Genomic DNA, 7294 nt, shown 5'->3' with positions numbered 1-7294 from the left:
GTAGCCAAGCATGTTACCTGGGAACTGTTTTTTTCTAAAGTGGGAAGACATCCTTTTGTAGTTGAATTGTTGGCAAGTGTCAGTCAGACGTGTGCCGTTAGTCTACGCGTTTCGGTATGTTGAACTTGTACCAATAATTTATCTACAGGTTTTTTCTGTTCCAAATAGGGAGTTGAAGTCTCCCATTAGTATTGTCACGTCATCTTGGTGAATTCTGCTCATAGTATTTTCGAGTGTGTTCCAGAATTTTTCGACATTTTTGGTGTTTTTCTTATTTTCGATGTTGGTGGGGCCATGTGCATTGATAGGTGTATATTTTTTACTGGGGCTCTGAATGAGCGTAGTCATAAGTCGATTGTTGAAGGGTGTGATTTCTTTGACAGAGTTGATGATAGATCTGTGTTCGAGAAAAGCAATGCCGAAGATTGGTACGCCTTTCGCCACCTTTTGTTGTATTTTGAAGATGCAATGGTTTCCGTAATGCAAGGTTTCATTGTCAGTTAGTCGTGGTTCGTGAAGAGCAATGATGAGAATTTTTTGTTGGTCGATTTCTTTTGTGAGATTATTTAGTTTCCGTGCTTGGATCAATGTACCGATGTTTAGTTTTCAAATGCATTTTTTCTGCTTGTAGGGAAATTTACCAGAGATCTTCAATATTCTCTGCCGTGCTAACCTGGCCTCCCGAGAATCCGAAATTCCAGCTGCCGCCTGTCGACAGTTTGCACAGTTCATGTTTGCTTGTGTTTCATTGGTTTGGCTTGGGTGATTCCAGGACCGGACAGGACCAGAGGGTGTTGAAGCCTTTGGAAGCAAATATTTTCAGCCGAGCTCATTGAGCTAACAGACGGTGACCAGAAAAGCGGTGGTTTTCACTCAGACGTGCGTGGATTTTGAGTTCAACGGATTGAGTAGTCGTTGAGGATTGTGTTAGTATTTAGTTTACTCCAAGTATTTGATTTCCTCGGTACCACCCATATGGGGGTTTCCCCTATCGGCCCCACGGGATTATTATTATTATTATTGTTGTTGTTGTTGTCATTATGTCATCAGCAAATCCGATATGGTGCATCTTCCCACCACTGAAATAGATGTGCATTGTTCGACTCAGTATTTTCATCACATAAATATGGGTTATAATTACGTTGCATTGCTGCTAGTAGACATATTTCTCACTTTTTCTTGGGCAGTTGCTACCTGTTACTCCATCATAGGAATTTATGTGCGCAGCATTGTTGCAATACAGACGTTCAAATTGTCCGATTTCTGTAATTTCATTTCGATACCGGATCGTTCTAATCGGATTCAGCCAGTCAGGCTTAATGTGGATATCCGAATACGACTGACATCATTTGATAGACTGGGTAAACCACATTCTTAATCGGACGGTTGAATCTAGATCACTTATTTATGAGAGGGCCTGAATTCTTAAACACTGTGAGAAATAATAATACATTGTCCTTATTACTAATATTTTATTTCAATATAAATATATGAACGAACGAGATAACAGTTTATTTAGAGGAGCAGAGCCCCATCCATCATAGCAGAGCAGTGCGAGATTGGTTTCAGGGCCAAGAGAGGATAAAGCTGTTGCCGTTTGTTCCACGATAACCGAACATCAACCACATAGAGAATATGTGGGCAGAGGTAACAAGGTTATTGCCATGTGGACCTACAAATGCAAGCAATCTTTGGACGAATATAGAAAACGTATGGTGGGAAGTAAACCATCACGCTACACTGTCGACGACTTAATGAAGACAATGCCCCTATGCCTTCGAGAAATCTTACGTAATGATCGTGGGTGGGTTGGTTACTAAAAGTATACTCGTCCACAACACCCATCAGGACAATTATCTGATAGTCGGTCAAGCTTTGCTTTGTCGCAGCTCTTTAGATACAAGTCCATTTACTTTCAGTCTCCTCCTTACAACTCTTGCAATGCAAGGTAAGTGAAAAATCTCATCCACTCGACGCCAACTGGGGAATTGACTGGTGCATGTTTTCTTCAACACACAGTAGTTGTCACCCTCACTGGAATCAATGGCTGTGTGTGTGTGTGTTTTCGTGTTCACACACAATCTGAATCAATACTCTTAACATTAGAGAGACAACCAACAATAAATATTGCATCAAATATGACTGCAAAGTGTTTTAATGCGATGGGAAGTTACAAACTGAATTTCTACCTAACCCACGCCCTGCATGTTACGTTACGTTAAGTAAGATGTATTAACGCCATAGTATCGTTAGCAGAGACAGTGCGCTCTTGTCGTCGAGGCTCGCAACAAGTGCAGCGATTAGTAGTGCCCAATGCCTCCGCGATTTGTTTATGTTGGCTGAGCGTGGACACGGCGGCAGACGCTTCGCCATAAACAGAAATAAATCACCTTGGCTCTGACTGCAGTGAGCGGATATCACTGCCTGCGTGTTCTTATATCAACCAACGTGAGACTCTACTCACAGGTGCCATGGGGCAATTGCAACGGGTATCATGTCATTAGTCATCAGAAAATTAACCAGTGATGAATGAAGAGTTGCACTTCTGTCACCTTGAACGATTCTCTTCAGTCGTCGTCGATCCCGTTCTTGCAGGATCTTTATCCGGCCGCAGCGATGTCGGAGATTTGATGTTTTACTGGATTCCCGTACACCTGTGGTTGTACGGGAAAATACCCATTTTACCGCTACCTCGGGGATGCTGTGTCACATCACTCGTGCGTCGACTATAACACCCCGTTCAAACTCACTTAAATCTTGATAACCTGCCATTGTGGCATTAGTAACCGATCTAACAACTGCGCCAGGCAGTTGTTACCTTATATAGGCGTTTCCGACCGCAGCGCCATATTCTGCATGTTTACATATCTCTGTATCTGAATACGCAAATGCCTATACCAGTTTCTCTGGCGCTTCAGTGTAATACATTGATTATGCTTTATCACGTATCTATCAAGTAAAACGATGTGATCGCCAGTTGATGAAGTTGCACCGAGGGTGATGACTCGAAGTTAATTGTGACTAAGTGGATAGTGCAAATCTGACTGTGATTAATACGAGTGACAGTGATTGTGAACTGAATTAGGAAACAGACTACTAAAATGCTTTGAATCGGATATCAACTGCTGCTGCTGTGGGCGTACGGTAGTGTGAGAGAATTCACTCTAAATATTCCTAGTGCCGGTGCTTCGAAACGCTCACCATACACGTGTAGAAAGCTCGAAGTGCAGTTCCCAGCGCATCTCGGCGTCAAACTGGATGGTGGACATCTGTCAGTTCCTTTCGGTTGGATACACCTTCGCACCCAGACTCCGTTTCGAAAAAAAAAAAAAAAAAAAAAAAAAAAAAAAAAAAAAAAAAAAAAAAAAAATCTGCTCTGGAGGATGCTACTAAATCTCGTCCACACTCCTCTGCGGTTCGCCACTGAATCCACTGCAGCTCATAATACCTGCCAACCCGCGAAAAACTCCACATGGAGTTTACACCAAGAAATCTAAAACCTACCAATAACAAAAGGGAAAACGCTCCTGCGCCAATTGCGCATGACTTCGCGTACAGCCTCCCTCCATAAGACCGGAAGAAACTGTTTCTCCAATCCCACTACATTGGCAGGCGCCTAATGTGACTATTTTTGACGTCACATACCCCGGCCCAATCAAAAAACTGTTATTTTGCGCGCACAGGAAGCCATGTGGTCCGGAAAGTGCGAGATGTGTTAAGAACATTCTGCAGCATTCGTAATTTCGCGCCAATTCTTGGAGCGAAATGTGGCTGGCATCCCTGGACACGTCTGTGTTTAATGTATAACTGCCGGAAGCTACATTGTTGTATAGCTGTTAGTTATAGTTCAATGCTGTATTCAGTAGAACGTTGTTTCGCACAGTTTGCAAAAATTAGAGACGGCGGAGTTAGAGGAGCAACGCGTCTGCATTAAATTTTACGTGAAACTCAAGAAAACTTATACAGATATAGAGTAAGCGATGCAAGAAGCCTATGGTGATGAGTGCTTAAGCCGTGCTCGGTGTTACGAATGGTTCACACGGTTTAGAAATGTCCGGACGGAAGTTAAAGACGACCCTCGTTGAGGAGGCCCTTCGACGTCTACCGACGACGCTCATGTCAGGAACGTCAACAAAATTGTGGATACCAATCAAATACCGACTGTCCGAGAGATTGCAGAAGAATGTAATATTTCAGTTGGATCATGTCACGAAACCCTCACAAGTATCTTGGATTTATTGGTTGGTTGATTTGGGGGAGGGTCCACGCTGTCGCGGCATGCTACCAGTGTTAAAGACTGCGATGGAGCTCCGGCAAACTGGCTGACACTGACGGCGGCGGTGCACAAATGCTGCTCAGCTAGCGCCATTCGACGGCCAACACCGCGGTTCCTGGTGTGTCCGCTGTGCCGTGCGTGTGATCATTGCTTGGACAGCCCTCTCGCAGTGTCCGGAGTAGTGGTGGGCAGGAAATCGCGTATCTGTTAGAAATCACAGTGACTGAGAAGTCACAGATATCACAGTAGCAACTTTACAGAATCTAACTGCGATTTCAGTCACAGTTAGCAGTCGCAAGTAGTATTTCATATTCAAAGACGTGAGCCATCTATTGCTCGAATTTAGCACTACTTTCTGCGATTTCAGTGACAAGTCGCAACTAAGAGTCGCAAGTAGCAACTAAAAAGCGCGGTTAACAGTGGCATCTGTTGGCCAAAGTTCGTACTACGTCCATCTCTTCGATACGGTATCGGGTCTAACTGCGATTTCCGTGACAAGTCGCAACTAAGAGTCGCAAGTAGCAACTAGAAAGCGCGGTTAACAGTGCCATCTTTTGGCCAAAGTTCGTACTACGTCCCTCTCTGCTATGCGGTATCAAGTCTAACTGCGATTTCCGTGACAAGTTGCAACTAAGAGTCGCAAGTAGCAACTAAAAAGCGCAGTTAGCACTGCCATCTGTTGAGCAAAGTTCATACTACGCTATTCGCTACCGAGTCAAACTGCGATTTCTGTGACAAATCGCAAGTAAGAGTCGCAAGTAGCAACTAAAAAGCGCAGTTAACATACTTTTCCTAGTGTCATCTGTTGACCGACGTACGTACTTCGTTATGAGAGCCTTGTGCCTCACGAGTTCGATGTACTGTGTGTGCATATGAAGGGCTTATTTCAATAGTGGTACAAGTCCATTTTTGTTCATTTTGAGATACAGAGTCGTAAAGTTAAACGAGCGCTGACAAATCTGCATTTGAGATACCAGAAATATTCAAGCATATGGCTTCTTGCTAGAGATGAACCTTTATTTATGTTTGTTTGGATCACTAATTTCAGACGCATTATAGACAGAAAAGTGGAGGTAATGGACTTGTACCACTATTGAAATAAGCCCTTCATATTATATGACGACATGCACATTCAGCATCAGTTATGGTTGGTCAAATACTGCTGTGACTCTGAATGTATTATATTAATAAGAAACAACATTGCCTTCTTCTCCTGAAAATATCAAGTAACGTAACAAATGTGTTTGATTCTGCTTCCAATATGACAGTTTTGGTCAATACTCCACATGCCTACAGGACTTTGTAGTGTTAACACAGCAGAACTCAGACATCTGTATAAGTGTAGAGAAATGAAAACAGTCATATGAATGCCTCACTTTTGTTCCGACACAGTTCAAGACTCGGGAGAAAAGTTTTACACCTGGTGTTCTACATGGCAACTTCACACACAAGAACTTTTTGCCGACACTACTACCACCTACATAAGTAAGCTTTTCCTGTGTTACTTTCAAGTAATGCACTTAAGCTATTCCTGATTTAACTGGAAGATCTGTACTTCCCACTTTCATATCAACAGTCTCAAAATGCATATTGTAGACTTCGGGATAAGTTACAGGTCAGTGTCACACCAAGATTGTGGAGAAAGGGGGGGGGGGGCGGCATGTCACTCTCCAACAAGTGTTTACCAATAAGTAAGTGGCGGAAAATTATGGGTATAGGGCGACTTAAACATGTGGAAAATGAGATTTTTATTATTCACTCACTGTATTTGACATTTATTATTCCTTTAAAATCGCACAACAACTTCAATAAAACACAGTTTAATCATTCACACACTTATTTCACTTTTAAACTGCAAATCCTCTAAGAACTGTCTTGAATCTTCACGAGTCTCTCTCAAAAACAGCCTTGATGTGGATAGATACGTACAGCAACCAGTAATCAGAGTCAGAACTGTGCCTGCAAAAACACAAGGATTATTAAACAATTTTTGTTGACATTAATTACTAGCAATATAATTGACAGAGTAGATTGCTAATATTTGCTATAATGAATATCACATTTGCAAGAACGATCACACTGAAGTAATTAAGTCCATCGAAACGCTTAGAAACTAACCTCTCGTCTGACGAAAATGGTCTAAAGACACAGTGGCAATTTCTTCAGATCTGTTGACAATGATATTTTGAGTTATCACTTTACTGAGTGACTGAAATGTAGTTCAGGTACCTGTGAACATAACAATATGTTACAATTCATTTTCTAAATACGAACTATTACGGTACTGTACGGCTACTTACATATTAATTACACTATTAATATTTTCACAGTTGTTTCTTTAATACAAAATTAAAGCCAACGGAAGAAAAAACGTAAAACATACTTGCCAAAGACAGGTTTGTTGAGATGCAATTTTCTGTGTTGACAGATGTAACTTTCTCATACGGTGGTAAGTCGCAGAAATCGCAGGAATCACAGAAATCGCAGAAGTCACAGAAATCGCAGAAGTAGCAGAAGTCGCAGAAATCGCAGAAGTAGCAGAAATCGCAGAAGTAGCAGAAGTCGCGGAAGTAGCAGAAATCGCAGAAATAGCAGTGGCGGAGGGATACACGACCTATGTTCCTTAACTGCGACTCTTAACTGCGACAAATCACAGTTAAGAATCACAGATACTCAAAAGTAGCATTCACAGAAATCACTGATATCGGAAAATCGCAGTTTAGCCCATCACTAGTCCGGAGCAAGTATGGTGGGTCCGACACACCGGTGTCAATGTGTTCTTTTTTCCATTTCCAGGAGTGTATATATAGAATACCTGGGAATAATGCAGCTGCTCAGTGACAGGTATGGGCGAGGCATTGAGGCCAGGCCTCGGATCTTCGACTCCTGCCCTCTTTGCCTCCACCTACCTGGTGCTGAAAGTCTTCTCAAACTTAAAAAAAAAAAAAAATGCTGCAGTGATCAGCATGTCTGTCTAGTAAGCAGGAGGCCCAGGTTCGAAGCCCAGTCGGTCACAAA

General features: G+C 42.3%; 1 long non-coding RNA gene across 1 annotated transcript; it reads right to left on the bottom strand.

Annotated features, from left to right (window-relative positions):
* Positions 1-6150: 6150 nt before the first annotated feature.
* Positions 6151-6790, bottom strand: LOC126161477 (uncharacterized). The gene is made up of 3 exons (XR_007534921.1): positions 6660-6790; positions 6395-6505; positions 6151-6235 (listed from the first exon to the last, which is right to left on the bottom strand). It is a non-coding gene; the product is annotated as an uncharacterized LOC126161477 (long non-coding RNA).
* Positions 6791-7294: the final 504 nt, after the last annotated feature.

The sequence above is a fragment of the Schistocerca cancellata genome, chromosome 1 (genome assembly GCF_023864275.1).
Source record: "Schistocerca cancellata isolate TAMUIC-IGC-003103 chromosome 1, iqSchCanc2.1, whole genome shotgun sequence".
NCBI classification, from domain to species: Eukaryota; Metazoa; Arthropoda; class Insecta; order Orthoptera; family Acrididae; genus Schistocerca; species Schistocerca cancellata.
Note: the sequence above shows the minus strand (reverse complement) of the source record. Positions and strands in the feature narration are given on the sequence as shown.